The sequence below is a fragment of the Tachyglossus aculeatus genome, chromosome 2 (genome assembly GCF_015852505.1).
Source record: "Tachyglossus aculeatus isolate mTacAcu1 chromosome 2, mTacAcu1.pri, whole genome shotgun sequence".
Classification (NCBI taxonomy): Eukaryota; Metazoa; Chordata; class Mammalia; order Monotremata; family Tachyglossidae; genus Tachyglossus; species Tachyglossus aculeatus.
Genome location: NC_052067.1, coordinates 59,747,040 through 59,766,271, shown reverse-complemented (window position 1 = coordinate 59,766,271; position 19,232 = coordinate 59,747,040). Strand labels below are relative to the sequence as shown.

At 43.7% G+C, this 19,232-nt stretch overlaps 1 protein-coding gene across 6 annotated transcripts in view; it reads left to right on the top strand.

The window, feature by feature from the left end:
- TIAM2 (TIAM Rac1 associated GEF 2) overlaps positions 1–19,232 on the top strand; it is a 292,806-nt gene that overhangs the window by 31,994 nt on the left and 241,580 nt on the right. For 5 of the 6 annotated variants that reach the window (XM_038740604.1, XM_038740597.1, XM_038740613.1 and 2 more), the window contains exon 2: positions 13,164–13,240. The gene's annotated coding sequence lies outside the window, so the exon portion shown is untranslated. Of the gene's footprint in view, positions 1–13,163; positions 13,246–19,232 lie in introns of all 6 variants that reach the window. The other variant, XM_038740590.1, reaches the window with a different exon arrangement.

Genomic DNA, 19,232 nt, shown 5'->3' with positions numbered 1-19,232 from the left:
TTGAACACCGGTGTGTTTGTCTAGTTGAAAAATACACCTTCAGCGTTTTGGTTTTTTGTTGTTTTTTTTTTCTCCCAGGTGTTGACCATATGATACTGTTGGTACTCACATAACAAGGTTTTGAATAACAATGTGGAATTGAGGCTTGTTTATAGAATTGTTCTCATCATCTAGATTCCAGTTCCCTTTTGTAAACTGAAAAAAAGAATCCAGGCAAACAAATGGAGACATTTAGCATGTTCATATGTGTGAAAATGGACAGATTTTGGAAAGCATCATAATTCTTCAAATATGTTAGCTTTATGTTATCTTGAGTTCGGGTAGCACTTTTGTGTGACTCTCTGCTCGCTTGAAAATACATGGGGTTCCTTTTAATTGAAATGATGGACCTTTTTAGAATCACAGAATTCCAGATAATACTAATGGGGGGCGGGGGAGAGGAGAAAAAGACCTTTTTTGCAAAAAGCTTATTTATAAAGCTATGCTCCAAATACCTAGCCTTCAGGCAATAACAATGAATGTCAGTCTCAGGGAAACTTGAGCTGGTTAGTGTGCACTGCTACAGTATTCAGTGACCCACTGACTTTAATTCCCAGATTGAAATAGAAGTATTTAACTGCCCTACAGATGAGTTGAAGATTTGTGGCTGTGGGCTCCTTCACTTCATATATATTTTGGTTTTGCTCACTGAGGAGCTGACATGTTTGTATATTATCTGATGCTCTGGACCAGTTAATCTTGGAAATTGCTTGGGTGTTAGGAAAGAAGTAATCTTCCAGAGGAAGAACCTCAGTTGTTTGAGGAAAGGTGGGTTTTTTTGGGTTTTTTTAAAGTGCATTGAAAGATGGTGTCTTTGTATTAGGTGGTGACCTGCAGTCAAGTGCTTTTATACTGGATTATCCAGGAAGGCTTAGGTAATTCACATTCATATGAGATATGCCTACTCAGTCTGTCTAACGCTGCCTGTGTGGTAATACCAGCTGCTAATAAAGTAGAAGGGGGAAGTTATGGAAAGGAAGTAGGTAAACTGGTCTTAAGTACCATTTCTTAAATCAGAATGTTAACCCATTTTTAATGGGCATTCCAGTAACAGTGATGGCTTTAGTCTGTGAATTCTTTTTCCGTCTCTTGGCATTAATGACACTACCTGCAGTGAGATCTTCTATGCATATGTAGTGTTGCTGGAAAAAACACATGAGAAAAGATAACAATTCCCAATTCACTGGATATATGTAATGTAAGCACTGTCTTTTGTTCTACTGGTGGCATTTGCTATTTTCAGTTTAATGCATTTTTTTCTTCATGGTGAATTAATGGCGGCATTGGGTTACTGCAAAGTGTGACATCACATTCATCTGCTCTTCTCAAGAAACATAACCTGATACAGGGCTTTGTATCTAAGGGCACTAAATAAATACTAATTATTATTCTTCAAATGTTGTCGAATCTTTTCTGATCCATAGCGACGCAATGGACACACCCTCCCGAGAACGTTCCATCTTCTCTCATAAAGTCGTTCTGGTTGTGTATCCATAAAGTTTTCTTGGTGAAGATACAGAAGTGGTTTGCCATTGCCTTCTTCTGTGCAGTATACTTGAGTCTCTGCTGTTGTCTTTGATCAGTGTTTGCATCACTTGATCACCCGCCTTTGACACTTTCCCATGCTGCTTCTGCCCAACACAGGTGAATCGACTTTCTGATGCTTTGGCATAGACCTTTCCATTATGGGTAACTCTATATAGCATAGCTCTAAGCTTCGTCAGCACACGCAAACTCTGTTGTCTCTGAGGCGTTGATTCATAGGAGAGAAATAATAATTGTCTGAATTTAAAAGGTCAGGTGCTATATACCTAATATACCTATATACCTATACCTAATATACCTATATACACCCCTCACATCCAAGCCGTCACCAAAACCTGCCGGTCTCAGCTCCGCAACATTGCCAAGATCCGCCCTTTCCTCTCCATCCAAACTGCTACCCTGCTCATTCAAGCTCTCATCCTATCCCGTCTGGACTACTGCACTAGCCTTCTCTCTGATCTCCCATCCTCGTGTCTCTCTCCACTTCAATCCATACTTCATGCTGCTGCCCGGATTATCTTTGTCCAGAAACGCTCTGGACATATTACTCCCCTCCTCAAAAACCTCCAATGGCTACCGATCAATCTGCGCATCAGGCAGAAACTCCTCACCCTGGGCTTCAAGGCTGTCCATCACCTCGCCCCCTCCTACCTCACCTCCCTTCTCTCCTTCTACTGCCCAGCCCGCACCCTCCGCTCCTCCACCACTAATCTCCTCACTGTACCTCGCTCTCGCCTGTCCCGCCATCGACCCCCCGGCCCACGTCATCCCCCGGGCCTGGAATGCCCTCCCTCTGCCCATCCGCCAAGCTAGCTCTCTTCCTCCCTTCAAGGCCCTGCTGAGAGCTCACCTCCTCCAGGAGGCCTTCCCAGACTGAGCCCCTTCTTTCCTCTCCCCCCTCGTCCCCCTCTCCATCCCCCCGTCTTACCTCCTTCCCTTCCCCACAGCACCTGTATATATGTATATATGGTTGTACATATTTATTACTCTATTTATTTATTTATTTATTTATTTTACTTGTACATTTCTATCCTACTTATTTTATTTTGTTGGTATGTTTGGTTCTGTTCTCTGTCTCCCCCTTTTAGACTGTGAGCCCACTGTTGGGTAGGGACTGTCTCTATGTGATGCCAATTTGTACTTCCCAAGCGCTTAGTACAGTGCTCTGCACATAGTAAGCGCTCAATAAATACGATTGATTGATTGATTGATATATGTTGGAATAGCCATGTTGTTCATTCATGATAGAAGTCATTTGTGACCAGAACTGCAGAGGGTTATGCTACGGTGTTCCCAGCTCAAGGATTTTTAGCTCTTGCAAGGCACTTTGTTCTATAACAGTGCAAGCCAGAGATGAATAACCATGTCTGACCTTCAATTCAGTTAAACCATTTTTGCTCATTTGTGGAGAAAATTTGGTCTGTTTTCAAAAGGGTCCTGCAAATCATTAATTACTTCAGTCTCTTTAAATATGGAAAAATGTGAAGAAATTATGGGAGGAAATGTACAGAGTGTTGTGTATATTGTCCACTGATCATCATAAGCATGGATAGGTTACGTATTTGGTGTAGAACTCTGTACTACTTAAGTCGAAGCTCTTTTTGAGTCTGGACCTTTTTATGAGATTCCTCACAATATAATCAGGTAAATAATCTTTTTGGTCTCTTTTTTATCCTTTGGATGAAAGGATGGATTAGATCTGGGAAATATTATGGAGAGAAAACTGACAGGATTTTATGTCAAACTGCCTGTGGGAGTGGAAAGACATAAAAGAGTCAAGGTGATGAGGTTTTGGGCTTTGGCTACAGGGAAGGCAGTAAAGTGAAATGTGGTGGGAAAGTTAGGTGGAGGAGAGAATTTGAGAGGGACGATGGATGAACTGGAGGTGAACTGGACTGTGAGCCCACTGTTGGGTAGGGACTGTCTCTATGTGATGCCAATTTGTACTTCCCAAGCGCTTAGTACAGTGCTCTGCACATAGTAAGCGCTCAATAAATACGATTGATTGATTGATTGATTGGAGGTGCTGGTAGAACATCTACATGGAGCTGTCCTGTAGGCAAGAGGACATGTAGGATTGCAAAAGAAGTGAGCTGTGGTGGCAAATGCGATAAATTAGAGGTGGTAGCTGAAGCCAGAGCAGTGGATGAGCTCCCCAAGGGAGTGAGTGTGGAGTGAGAAAAGAAGAGGACCCAGAAAAGAGCTTAAGCTACAGCTAGGGAATGAAAGCTGAGGAGCAGCCAGAGAGGTGTTTCCATCCTCAAACTCTTTACCATCAGCTCAATCGGCCATATCCCTCCTGCCTTACCTCACTGATGTACTATGATCCAGCCCACACATTTGGCTCCTTTAATGCCAACCTACTCTACCTCAGTCTCATCCATCTCCCTGCTCATGTCCTCCCTCCCCTTTCATGTCCAACAGATACCACTCTCCCCACCTGCAAAACCCTCCTAAAATCACAGCTCCTTTGAGATGTCATCCCTAAGTCCTTGTTCTCTGTACCTGCCTTCCCTTCTGCATCATCTCTGCACCTGGCTTTGTGCCCCTTGAGCACTTTGATTCTCACTCCAGTACCACAGCACTTATGCACATATCCTTATATTCTATTCCCATTTATTTTAATATCCATTTCCCCCTGTTGACTGTAAATCCCTTGGGGGAGGCGGGGAGAATCATTCTACCAACTTCATTGTATTATACTACCCGAGTTTAGTACAGGGCTCTGCACACAGTAAGCTTGTTGTGGGCAGGGAACTTATTTACTAACCCTGTTGTATTGTAGTCTCCCAAGTGCTTAGTAAGGTACTCTGCACACAGTAAGCATTCAATAAAGAGGGTCCACTGAGTAATAAATGCCAATGATGAGGTAAGAGGAGAACCAGGAGTGAGCTGTGTCTGTAAAATCAGGATTAGTTACTGTTTCCTAGAAAATGGAGGTCCACAGTGTCAGAGGCAGGCAAGGAGGATTTGAATAAGGCAGGGTCCACTAGGTTTGACAAGGAAGAGGTCATTAGCATCTTGGATAGTGTGGTTTCATGTGAAGGGGCCCAAAACTGGAATATAGAGGATTGAGGGAGATGGAGAAGGGAAGGCAGTGTAAAACATTTTGAGAAGTCTGGACAAAGAGCAGGGAGATGGGACAATAGCTGGAAGGTGAGGGTAGGGTCCAGGGAGGGGTTTTTGAGAACAGGGGAGTAGTGAGCATGTTTAAATGCAGTGAGATTGAAGATGGCAGTTGGGGAGGAAAGAAGAATGGGCAAAAGTGTGGAAAGGGTTCAGGTATAGTGAGAGGTGAGGTTTTGAGGTGAAAAATCTCCTCTTGAGGGAAAGTTTTCCATTCTGTAGCCTTTGTTTCCTTTGGAAAGTTCAAAGTTCTAGTCTGAGCCTGGAGTGGTGAGAAATTAAATTCCATGCATATTGGAAAAATTAGGTAAGTTTATTTGTATTTTTTGGTTTTCTCTCCAGAGGTGACAGCAACGTCTCTGAGTGCCCTGGTGATTTACGAAGAGGGGAGGGAGGGATGAAAATCTGAAAACATTTTGGCATTATTTTTAGCAACTCTGAGTTGCTGTTGATGGTGTTGAGAAAAGTAGCAGAAGCACTAGTTACTTAGTCTTTCCCTTCTCCTGACAGGTCAGCTTCTCTGGGCAGTTCTTCATTAGGGATTTGTACTGTGTATGTTAACGTAGACCCAGTCTGGCCTGGTAAGGGGCCAACTTCTCCTCAGGCATCCTGTCCAACTTGAGTTTGGAATGCTTTGGTTCACTTTATGGAGTTTGGAGGTTGTCATGTAATCAGGATTTGCAGTTTTTATCATTTTTTTCGTGGTGTAGGGGTACAAGACTTTTTTTTCCTAATGTATCCCTCTGTCTTATTTATGCTCTTTATGAAAGTCCCTAGGTTTGTCTAGAATTTAACAATTTTCTCGAGTTCGAGAAAAGAACCTAATGGATTGTTTAAAGTGATCAATGCATTAAGAATTGCTAAAAGTTTGAAGTAGGTTTTGCCCAGTCCTTAAGCATTTTAATAGTTTCTAACTGGTTAAGTATTTTCAGCTTTTTTATTTCTCCTATGGAACTATGTTCCATCCCCATTAGCTGACCTGCTCAATGCAACTTTTGATGCAGTAAAGATTGATTTTTGGACTAATGTGGGATAACTGTTTAAGGATTTTGATGGTGATCCTAGCTGGTCATCTAATATGGCCTGTAAGTGGTGCCGATAAAACTTTTGAAGAAGCTGAAAGGTATATATGTGGAAGGTCTAAACTTTATTTAACTTTAGATGGATAACAGTCCCAAGGGGTTGTTTGATGGCGCTTGAAAGGTAAGATTCTATCCGTGTGTGCGAGAGCGGTTCAAAGATTGTGTGATTAGTGATCCTTTCACAATCTGTGCACAAAACAGTGCTCAGCTCTTTCACAACTCCTCTTCCGGTGCCTGACAGCATCATTTTCTTTTTCTCATTCATTTTTTTTATGGTATTTGTTAAGCGCTTACTATGTGCGAAGCACTGTTCTAAGCACTGGATGCAATTCATTCAATCGTATTGAGCGCTTACTGTGTGCAGAGCACTGTACAAAGCGCTTGGGAGGGTACAATACAACATTAAACAGATACATTCCCTGCCCACAATGAGCTTACAATCTAGTCTTCCTCTTGCTGTCACAGTCTTCATTGAAACCTTTCAACCAGGTGGCAGCAGGAAAACACCAGCAGGAGACTGGCCTGCCTGGCATGCAGCAATCACTAATCTGTTGAGGCTGTTAGTGGAGGCCTTGAGAAAATGTAAATTGATTATTAATGCATCATTGGAACCGATGCTCTACATGTCACAAAATTTGGTGAAAGCCTTAAATCGTCAATTTGCCCAAATGTGAATTCAGCCTGATGGTGGTGGTGGTGATGATGATGATAATGGTATTTCAATCAGTCAGTTGTATTAAGTGCTTTTTGTGTGCAGAACACTGTCCTAAGTGCTTGGGAGAGTGCAATATAACAATGAATAGACACATTTACTGCCTGCAATGAGTTTACAGTTGAGTGGGTATTTGTTAAGCACTTATGTGCCAAGCACTATACTAAGCACCACAGTAGATAAAAGAGAAACAGGTCAGACACAGTGTCTCACATGGGGCTAGTAGTCTGGGAGAGGGAGAACAGGTATTTAGTCCCCATTTTACAGAAGAGGAACCTGAGGCATAGAGAAGTTGTGACTTGCCCAAGGTCAGACAGCAGGCAAGTGATGGAACTGGAATTGTGTACTTTCCACTAGGCTACACTGTTCCTTGCCTCTGGCAAACCTAGGTTCTTTAAGTTTATTAGTCCACTTGTCTGAATTGAGAGCTACCACATTGCTGCTGCCAAAGAGAGCTGCCCCAGGAAGAGAGGAGTGGTGTGAGTTTCCTCTGCTCATACTTGCCTGGATTGACTTGCCCATCAGGGAAAATGGACAGGTCCCCCTTGCCTCCAAAATCAGTGGGCTGGAAGGATGCGGAAACAAAGTCACCACAGCCCAAAGCTGCCCTGACTCTCTCTTGGGAACACTCATGGTTTAGTTGGATTTAGCGTAATTTCCCCTCTTGCCTCTTTCAACTACCCCACCCCAAAGTCTGTGGGAAATGAGAGGGAGGAATGAACTAGACTCTTCCTACTCACCCTATGCCTCCTGGCACAAATTATTTGGGACTATTGATTATATCTTTGTGCTGCTGTGGTTTAACTGACCTTTACAAACTGGAAGCCCAAATGTAGTCTTAAGGTGTGATTTAGAGGTAAGGTATGAAGAAATGTTTCATCAGGATGTGCTCCTAACACACTGTGGATTCACTGACTGAAGAAACTAATATTGTGTATTGGGAACTGATCAATTCAATCAGTTGTATTTATTGAGCACCATGTTCAGAGCACTTTTCTAAGGACCTTGTGAGAGTACAATATAACTAATTTGGTAGACAAGTCCCTGCCCACATGGAGCTTACAGTTTAGAGAAAACCCTGAGTGTCTCCGTGTTAACAGCTTGGGGCTGTGGCGGCTTCTCTCCTCAACCCTCCCACCCACTGATCCCAGAGAGGAGAGGGAATAGTCAACGTTCCCTGATAGGCAAGCCATTCCAGGAAAGCAGAATTGGGGGCAGCTCATACATAGAAAATTTAAGCAACATAATGTTGTATTCACATCTGCGGACATGCCCATACATGAATATTCACATCAACTCGACTGGATTGTATTGTTATCCGTGACAATGTGAGGGCAGAAGGGCTAGGAGAGGGGAGAGGGGTGGAGAAGGGGAGCCTGCATACATAGTTACCTTATCACCTCTCTGAGGTTTGGAGTCTTGGTTTTGAGTTCCTCTAGCTGGGAGGTTTTAGTGACCTTTGGTTTTATGGTAGGGGAGTGGGGTGGGGGAGAATGTGGAGTAAAGAAGATGCTAAGGTAGGATCAGAACCTGAAAAGAAATGTAAGGACACAACATACCTGTAATCACAGTGATTTGGGATACAGATGTTCTCTTTTAATCTCTGCTAGATAGCACTAGCTCAATTAAGAGTCAAATCTTTAGTGGCTACCAGTACAATACATCTTTGGTATTTGGTAGGTTCCAAATATTTCCTGGTTTCGTTCTACCATCTAATACAAATTGGAGGAAAAATGCCCTAGTGGAAAGGGCATGGGCCTGGGTTCTAATTCTGGCTTTCCCACTTTCCTGCTGCATGATCTTAGACAAGTCACTTAACTTTTCTGTGCCTCTCAGTTTTCTTCAGCTGTAAAATGGATGTTCGGTACCTGTTATCTCTCCCACTTTGACTGTGAGCCCCATGTTGCGCAGGGAGCAGTGCTGTGCACAGGGCAAACCCTCAATAAATACCATTGATTGATTGACATTCTTGGGTGGTTCTATAGGAAGATGGGCATGTTTGGCATAATTGTATTTTGTATTTTCCCAGAGCTTAGTACTGTGCTTAACACATAGTAAGAACCTAAAGTACCACAGTTATTAATAGGCATAGAACTGGGAGTTAGAAGCTGGAGATTCTAGTCCTGGTTCTGTCACTTACCTGCTGTGACCCTGGGCAAGTCACTTAACATCTCTGTGCCTTAGTTTCTTCAGCTGTTCAATGGGGATAAAATACCTGAACCCATGAGGAACAGGGATTGAATCTGATCTGATTATTTTGTGTCAAACCTAGCACTTAATTTGCAGTATTTGGTACATAGTAAGTATTTAACAAATACCACCACTATCATCATAATCACCACATCTTATGGGCAGGGAATGTATGTTGTTGTATTGTCCTCTCCCAAGCGCTTAGTACAGTGCTTTGCATGTAGTAAGTGCTCAATAAATGCAATTGAATGAATGAATCTAGTGCAGATGACAATCTGAAGTCTGCAGCTGCTCAATGTTAGTGTTGTTTTCATTTTTATGCTCTAAGCAAGCAAGAATTTTAAATTAACTTTTTAGGTCTGTTCCAATTACTTTAAACTCCTAGCTTGGTGAATTTCCATGCCCCCACCTTTTTTTCCCCCTTGTCTGTGCTGTCAGCAGTACCTAAAGAACAATCAGAGATTGTAAACTTCTTGAGGGCAGGGATCATGTCTACTACTGACTCTGTCGTATCACATTCTCCCAAGTCCTTAATGCAGTGCTCTGCAAACAGTAAGCTCTCAGTAAATACCATTGATTGATTGTCATTCCTGGGTGGTTCTGTAGGAAGATGGGCATGCTTGACAGGTAGACAATTATGGGGTGCCAGGAGGAGACTCTCCTCGAATTGAATATCAATAGCTAAATGATGACTTACTGCACCCCATGAGACCTGTGTCCAAATTGACTTTTGCATTCAGCAGGCTAAAGAAATTGAATTACTCGAGCACACTGTATCTTCAAAATAGTAATGGACCAGCTTCAAATAATATAATAATAATAATTATGGTATTTATTTAATGCTTACTGTCTACCAGGCACTGTACTAAGTGCTAGGGTGTGCAAATTGGGTTGGACACAGTTCCTGTTCCCACATGGGGCTCGTAGTCTCAATCCCCATTTTATGTATGAGGTAACTGAGGCACAGAGAAGTGAAGTGACTTGCCCAAGGTCACACAGCAGACAAGTGGCAGAGCTGGGATTAGAACTCATGACCTTCTGACTCCCAGGCCCATGGTCTATCCACTACACCATGGTGATTCTCCACACCATACTGCTTCTCAAATCTATTAAGGCTGTGGTGAAACATGCAAAGAAGGTAATTTCCTTGCAGTTTTGCTTTATAAGGGCTTTGGGGAATTAGGACATTTCTGAAGAGCTTCAAAATTCAGATGTGCTTTTGTCTAAATTGGCCCTAATTGTAACCAATGGAATTTTGTCACCATTTAGCCTTTAAATCGGTGGTATTCATTGTTTGTGTGCAGAGGATTGTACTAAATGCTTGGGTGAGTACATTACAGTAGAGTTGGAAGACATGATCCATCCCTCCTACAAGGTGCTTACAGTTTAAAGGGGGGAAATTCATCCCTTGTTGGTTTGTCTGTTTTGTAGGATCCCCCTGGAAATTGACTGTGCTGTAAGGCCACAAGAATTGGTGATAACTTGCCCATAACTGTCAGGCAAATCAGCCCTACCTGATTCGCTTCATTCATTCATTCAATCCAATTCATTGAGCGCTTACTGTGTTCAGACCACTGTACTAAGCACTTAGGAGAGTACATTGCAACAATAATCAGACACATTCCCTGCCCACAACGAGCTTGTATCCATCTCATTAACAAAATTAAATCCATCAGGTCCGACCTCCCCAAAGTCTCTTCCCCCCTTTCTCCAACCCCCCGGCTCTCAACATTCTCTGCTACTCTCCCATCCTTCCCAGTGGTATCCTCAGAGGAACTCTCCTCCCTCCTCTCAAGTGCTACTCCGGCCACCTGTGCTTCTGACCCCATTCCCTCTCATCTTATGAAATCTCTCGCTCCATCCCTTCTCCCCTCCTTAACTTCCATCTTCAACCGCTCACTCTCCACTGGTTCCTTCCCCTCTGCCTTCAAACATGCCCATGTCTCTCCCATCCTAAAAAAACCCTCTCTTGACCCCACCTCACCTTCTAGTTATCGTCCCATATCCCTCCTACCATTCCTTTCCAAACTCCTTGAACGAGTTGTCTACACGCGCTGCCTAGAATTCCTCAACAACAACTCTCTCCTCGACCCCCTCCAGTCTGGCTTCCGTCCCCTTCATTCCACGGAAACTGCGCTCTCAAAGGTCACCAATGACCTCCTGCTTGCCAAATCCAACGGCTCATACTCTGTCCTAATCCTCCTCGACCTCTCAGCTGCCTTTGACACTGTGGACCACCCCCTTCTCCTCAACACGTTATCTGACCTTGGCTTCACAGACTCCGTCCTCTCCTGGTTCTCCTCTTATCTCTCCGGTCGTTCTTTCTCAGTCTCTTTTGCAGGCTCCTCCTCCCCCTCCCATCCTCTTACTGTGGGGGTTCCCCAAGGTTCAGTGCTTGGTCCCCTTCTGTTCTCAATCTACACTCACTCCCTTGGTGACCTCATTCGCTCCCACGGCTTCAACTATCACCTCTACGCTGATGACACCCAGATCTACATCTCTGCCCCTGCTCTCTCCCCCTCCCTCCAGGCTCGCATCTCCTCCTGCCTTCAGGACATCTCCATCTGGATGTCCGCCCACCACCTAAAGCTCAACATGTCGAAGACTGAGCTCCTTGTCTTCCCTCCCAAACCTTGTCCTCTCCCTGACTTTCCCATCTCTGTTGACGGCACTACCATCCTTCCCGTCTCACAAGCCCGCAACCTTGGTGTCATCCTCGACTCCGCTCTCTCATTCACCCCTCACATCCAAGCCGTCACCAAAACCTGCCGGTCTCAGCTCCGCAACATTGCCAAGATCCGCCCTTTCCTCTCCATCCAAACCGCGACCCTGCTAATTCAAGCTCTCATCCTATCCCGTCTGGACTACTGCACTAGCCTTCTCTCTGATTTCCCATCCTCGTGTCTCTCTCCACTTCAATCCATACTTCATGCTGCTGCCCGGATTATCTTTGTCCAGAAACGCTCTGGACATATCACTCCCCTCCTCAAAAACCTCCAATGGCTACCGATCAATCTGCGCATCAGGCAGAAACTCCTCACCCTGGGCTTCAAGGCTCTCCATCACCTCGCCCCCTCCTACCTCACCTCCCTTCTCTCCTTCTACTGCCCAGCCCGCACCCTCCGCTCCTCCACCACTAATCTCCTCACTGTACCTCGCTCTCGCCTGTCCCGCCATCGACCCCCGGCCCACGTCATCCCCCGGGCCTGGAATGCCCTCCCTCTGCCCATCCGCCAAGCTAGCTCTCTTCCTCCCTTCAAGGCCCTGCTGAGAGCTCACCTCCTCCAGGAGGCCTTCCCAGATTGAGCCCCTTCTTTCCTCTCCCCCTCGTCCCCCTCTCCATCCCCCCGCCTTACCGCCTTCCCCTCCCCACAGCACCTGTATATATGTATATATGGTTGTACATATTTATTACTCTGTTTATTTATTTATTTATTTATTTTACTTGTACATTTCTATCCTACTTATTTTATTTTGTTGGTATGTTTGGTTCTGTTCTCTGTCTCCCCCTTTTAGACTGTGAGCCCACTATCGGGTAGGGACTGTCTCTATGTGATGCCAATTTGTACTTCCCAAGCGCTTAGTACAGTGCTCTGCACATAGTAAGCGCTCAATAAATACGATTGATTGATTGATTGATTGATTGATTGATCTCAGCACTTCTTATAGTGCCTGGCACATACCAAGTGTTTAAATACCATAAAAATAATCAATGGTACTTGAGCACTTATTGATTGCGGCACTTAGCTTCGCTGGGCCTCAGTTTCCTCATCTATAAAATGGAGATTCAATGCCTGTTCTCCCCTTTCACTGAGTCCCATGTGGAACAGTGAATAGTTTCTATCCACCCCAGCCCTAAGTACTGTATTTTGCATATGGTAAGCGCTTAGCAAGTACCACAAACATCATCATGTACTACTAATTTTGGGAAAACCAGTTTCGGAAACTGTGAAGTCTGCAAGCTTGACAGAACATTTGGGGATTTTCAAGCCACCATTGCTTTGCTGTACCTCTTTCGCCTCACCTACTACCATCTGAGACTCCTCCTGGCTGTCCCTAAAGTCCTGGCAACCTCGTATTCCAGCAAGTGGAAGGGTGGGAGACCCCCACTTTGTCAGGCCTCTCAGTGGGTAGAGCAGTGAGATAGATCCTGGTGCTGTCAGGCAGAAGCAGGCAATTGAGCAGGCACATTGGAGAACACTTTCAATTGGCCAAGCAACTAGCTTTCTGCCCATTGGGAACTGTGACAACAGAATTTGCCATTGACCCATCCTTATTGGAGTGAAGAAGTAGGAAGTGTTTTTTTCTGTTAAATTTAAAAGTTTCTGCGTGTTTGTTTTTCAGAAAGGGAGTGCAAGTATAGATTCTTTTGCCTTCTGGGCTCATCCATCTCCCACTGGGAAGAAGTATTGAGGATGTGATTGCTTACTTTTTCTTCACTATTTACATCTATTTTGTTTTTGTTGTAGATTGGGGACATTACTGTGGCTGCCTTATCAACCATTTGTAACAGACTCCATTTGTAACAGCGAAAGAAGCTTGTCAAGTAAGGTATCATTCAAGGCAATCTAACAAATATGCACTATCTCATTGTTCCCTTCTTGTGGGCAAAGATTTTTTTTTCCTCTCCCTTTTTTCTACTTTAGGCTCTGTTAAGGGCTCTATTTTTACTCATTAAGGAATTTCACCTCAAGTTTAAGAATTTTATATTGTGAATGTCTGTCCTGTCCTGTCCTATTCTGTCCTGTTTCTCGAGCAATGAAGTTTTATTTTTAGGAGTTAGTATTGAAGGGGTGAAAAAAAATATGGTATTAATACAGAAAACGTAAAAGGGACTACAGGTAGCTGAGTGCTATTTTATTTTCATTCTAAACCAGTTTTTTTCCCCTCAGACCTGATGAGAGAGGGACTTCATTTTCTTGTTTTTTGAAGGAGTCTAGTTACTAAATGTTTTTTGTAGCAATAGCGATCTCCTTACAGACTATCTCACTAGGGAACTTTTTCTAGAGACCGTTGACTGATGTTAGAGAAAATTTACTGAAAATTTAACTTTTAATAAAAATATAAAATGCTGTACTTAATAGTTCTTGTGAAGATTCATGGTAGTATTTTGTATGATATCGTTAACTATTGAATTATACTGAACATATTACAATTAGATATGCTAATGTTGTTTACCAAATATTTAAAATAACTGCATATGAGGATTGGAAGACTAGGTAGTGCTTTAGATAATTCAATAAACATTAAAACTTCAACTCCCAAGTATGACAGGATAATTATATTGTAATTGAAGTGATATTGATATTGTAGACTGTAAGCTCATTGAGGGCAGGTGACATGTCTACCATCATCATCATCATCATCAATCGTATTGAGCGCTTACTGTGTTCAGAGCACTGTACTAAGCGCTTGGGAAGTACAAATTGGCAACATATACCAACTCTGTTGTACTCTCCCAAGCGCTTAGTATAGTGCTCAGTAAATACCATTGAATGATTATCATTATAATACAGTTTAATAAAGGAATTTCTTGTTCGGTCAACTCTATGGGAATGGAAGAATCAGCATTAGTATATTAAATCCACAGATATTCCAAAAACCACTTTTTAGCTAATAATTCCAAATCTTTGTCAGAGTTGTTAACAAGGAGCAAATGTCACAACTGTGGAATGTTAATTTGCAATGAATGGCCAAAAGGTAGGAAGGAGATAAAGGATTTGGGAAATACACAAATTAGATAACCACTTCTAGATGATTGAATTCCCTACTAGTCAACAGGAAACAACACTTCAGAACATTTTCTACCCAAAAGAGCTTTCAGTTGGGAAGACTTTTTTTTAAAATTCATTGTTCTTGAATGTCTGCTTGTTGAAGTAAATTCTTCCACTACATTACACTGTAGCTTGCAGTTTGCTCCCCTCAAGAGCAACCTACTTACTGTACCTTGTTCTCATCTCTCTCACCACCAAACTCCTGTTCATGCCTTTCCTCCTGTCTGCAAATCCCTCCCCTTCATATCCAGCAGCCACTGATTTCCCTACTTTCAAAGCTCTTCTGAAATCATGTATCCTCCAGGAGGCCTTCCTTGATTAATCTCTCATATCCCCACCCTCTTTCCTCCTCTACTTCCATTTCAGCATATGTGCTGTGTCATCTAAGCACTTGGATACTTGCTGCATTCACCTTCTCCCCCACCAACAGCACCTAAGTACATATCTGTAAACTCTTCTGCTTCCCCCTACCTGCAATATATTTTAGTGTCTTTCTCCCCTGCTAAACTATAAGCTCCTTGAGGGTAGGGATCATGCCTACTAACTCTATAGTATGCTCCCAAGCACTTTGTACAACACTCTGCACCAAGTAAGTCCTCAGTATTTACTATTGATTGATTACTGAAGTTTGATTTACAGATATCATGCACAGTTGTTTAGCAAATGGAATTTGTAAATCCTCTAGTAGCAGCATTTGAGTGCCCACTTAGTGAAGTGACACATTCCCTGCCCACAAGGAACTGATACTCTAGTGGTGAGACAAGCCTTCCAAGAATTGAATTGAGAAAGTAAAGCTTGTGTGGAATTTTGGATTATGATAAATTACATTGAAATCTTTAATGCTTGTGTACTCCAAGAAGATTGCATATCAACTTTTCTAAGACTTTAATCTTATTTCTTGAGTGCTTACTGTGTGCAAAGCACTGTACTAAGTGCTTATCAGGTATGATTTTATTTTTCTTTATAGAAAACAGTTCTTAATCCATTATACTGGTCATATCAGTTGTGGTCCAGCTCAGAATGTAGGTGTCCATTTAAATTTTGTAATCTGCAGGAAAAGCAATGGTTTGATTTTTTTTTTTTTTTAGTGTAAAGAATGTGCAGACATAAGGATTGTTTTCATTTGTGTGCATACTGAAACATAGTCTAAATTAGTTCATATTCACATGTGAGCCTTATGTGGTATATTCATTCATTCAATCGTATTTATTGAGCGCTTACTTTGTGCAGAGCACTGTACTAAGCGCTTGGGAAGTACAAGTTGGCAATATATAGAGATGGTCCCTACCCAATAGCGGGCTCACAGTCTAGAAGGGGGAGACAGACGACAAAACAAAACATATTAACAAGATCAAATAGAATAAATATGTACAAATAGAGTAATAAATACGTACAAACATATATGCATATATACAGGTGCTGTGGGGAAGGGAAGGAGGTAAGGTGGGGGGGATGGGGAGGGGGAGAGGAAAGAGGGGGCTCAGTCTGGGAAGGCCTCCTGGAGGAGGTGAGCTCTCAGTAGGGCTTTGAAGGGAACAACTGCAGTTTATTTATTTAGTCACATCGTCTGTCACCCCGTGTCCATATACTGTCCACTGCCCAAAGTACAGTGCTTTGCACACAATAAGCACTCGATGAACATGACTGAATTGAATTACATTATTCCCAGCTAGAAGGTAAACTCTTTGTCCATGGTACTTGCTAAGTGCTAATTATGTGTCAAGCACCATCCTGAGCACTGGGATCCAATCAAGATGGAGAACAGGAATTGAATCCCCTTTTACAGTTAGAAGAAACTGAAGCCCAGACAAGTGAAGTGAGTTGTCCAAGGTCACACATCAGCCAAGGGGGTAGAGCTGGGATTAGAACCCAGGTCCTCTGCTGGGCTTGTGCTCTTTTCACTAGACCCTGCTGCTTTTTGAGGCAGGCATCGTTGTCTAGCAACTGTACTTTCCCAGTCAGTCAGTGGTATATATTAAGCATTTATGTGCAGAGCACTGTTCGGAGCACCTGGGAGAGTACAATGGTTGGCTGACAATCCTCACTCTCAAAAAGTTTATAGTAAAGTTGGGGAGATAGACACTGAAATAAATTATGGCCAGATAAGGGAAACAGCAGAGTAAAAGGAGGTACTAATGATGGTATTTGTTAAGCCCTTACTATGTGCCAGGCATTGTACTAATGTATATAAGTGCTATAGGGCTGGGAGTGGGCTGTGTCAATCAATCAATTGTATTCATTGAGCGCTTACTGTGTGCAGAGCACTGTACTAAGCACTTGGGAAGTACAAGTTGGCAACATAAAGAGACGATCCCTACCCAACAGTGGGCTCACGGTCTAGAAGGGGGAGTGTCAAAGTGATGATAATAATTATAATGATGGCATTTATTAAGCGCTTACTATGTGCCAAGCACTGTTCTAAGCACTGGGGTAGATACATGGTAATCAGGTTGTCCCACATGGGGCTCACCGTCTTAATCCCCATTTTACAGATGAGGTAACAGACACAGGGAAGTTAAGCGACATGCCCAAAGTCACACAGCAGACAAGTGGCGGAGCTGGGATTAGAACCCATGACCTCTGACTCCCAAGCCCGTGCTCTTTCCTCTGAGCCATGAGTGCTCTGCACAAACAAGACACTCAGTAAATAAACACTGACTGATTGATCTAGCCTGAACACCTAACCCAGCCCAAGAACAGTTTCTTTGCCATTCTAAAAGATGTCCACGGAAAGAGGTTCCACTAGCACGCCCACCACCTCCAGCAATCAGTCCTCAGACCCGGGCGACCTGGCTGTGATTAGGGCACGTCCTGCTTTTGGTCTGACCCATTCGACGCCTGTCGAATTTCTACTTTATTCCAGCCACCCTCCCCTGCCTGACTCTGTCCTCTATTCCCTTTCTGATGTGATCCACCTGGAACCAGGCTTCCCCTGTCCTCCAATCCAGTCCCATTTCCCCTTGGGTCACAGTCCCTCCCCGGAGAGAGCCAAGGGGACCCAAATGGGTCTGTAAGCCCTAGCCCACCCTCCAGCCCCCACCCAATCCCACCACAGACCACAGAGAGATGAATGGAAGAAGGCGGGGGTGGGGGCTCCCTACCTGATGGTTCCCTGGAAGGAATTCTTGAGCGGCGTGGATCCCACACAGAATATGCACTCTGGCAAAGCGAGAGTTGATGCTGGAAACCTGGGAGAAAGAAAACCGGGGAAGGGAATATTTTGGCATTTTAAACTAAAGCAAACTGGGGCTCTCAGGAGGATCTCTCAGAGCTCTTCTGGAGAGTTTCCCGGGCTGTGGGGAATCAAGTGTAGAAGTCACCCAGTCCCCTGTTCCTCCCGCCAAGCTGTTTCAATACAAACGCTTCTTTGGTAGGGGGTTGACAGTTGGGACGATTGATAAACAGAGAAGATAGACGCTCCTGGACTTAGTTTTGTCCTGGCCTTTCTCTGATCAATAGAGAAACTGGTGGTAACCCAACCTGGGGCTGTTTGGGGGAAGTGGGAGGCAGACTAAAGGTCTTGGATGGGGAGAGTGCACTTCCCCGCTCAGGAGACGGCCAGGCGTTCAGAGACAGACCAGCTCGGTGGCTTAAAATACGTCTCCCCGGCATCCCTAGGCAAGATCTGTAGTTGGAAACCTTCCTTCCCCAGGTTCTCTCAAAGGTTGCAGGGGAAAATCAGCTTGGAGGGGCGGCAGCCCCAAAAGGCACACCTGGACACCGGGGGAAAAGGATGCTCACACAGCTCTTCTCCTCCGGATTTCTAAAACAATCCTTACCTCACACCTTGCAGAAGGTCTTGGCAGGGTGCATGCGTGTGTGTATAGTTTGACTATCCTACCTTACAGGTGACAATTGATCCCACATCCGGCAGCAGCTGAGAATCCACCTCTCTGACCACGGACACCACCGGCAGCGAGCCGTTGTGGTTGTTGGTACAGATACTCTAACTTAACTATCTTGTATTTACCCCAGCGCTTAGGACAGTGTTGACACACACCATTAAAAAAAGAATCTTTGCACCAACATGCTGTAATAAAATTGTAATTCCATAAACACTATATCAATTGCCGTAAGGCAGCATAATTACTTTAAATCTCAGTGCATTGATTCTCTGCTGTAATACAACTTCAAAGAACGGGGTAGAGAGAAAACCTCAAGAAGTTAGCAGTCACTTCTGATGGAGAACTACATTGTCTGGAAGGAGGAAAAGCAATAATCTTTTTGCATATGCTGTCTGCCCAAATGAAAGGCCTAGTTTCTCAACCTGACTGATAACCAAATCATGTTGTTTTAATAAAGTTGCCTTGTATCGTCAACCCTGAAAAGATACAACATTCTAAATAGAAATATCAATAAATGATTAGGGGTACATTAAAAAACCCTACTAAAATCATATCTGCCCTTGGAAATCTTCCCCTACTAATCTCCCACAACGCACATGCACGCACACACACACACACAGGCCAAGGGGAAAATGAAAATTTAATTGGGTTGAGCTCTTTGCCCCTGTCAAACCTTGTTAATGCTGAGTGAGTTGAACATGAGAGAAGAAAAATGGTTCTTCAAAGTGCAGAGTAATTACAGTGCTCCAGACGAAGCTCACCTTAGCGGGTGGTTTGAGGCTAAAGTGTGTACCTGATGAAAGCACTTTCTAGTAGGAACTTCTCTTACTACCTCTCCCAACCAAATGGAGAGCCCTTTTCCTGAGCAGGAAGGTGCCCCGAGCTTTTTGGGATACCCCGTATTCTTAGCGTGGCCCTT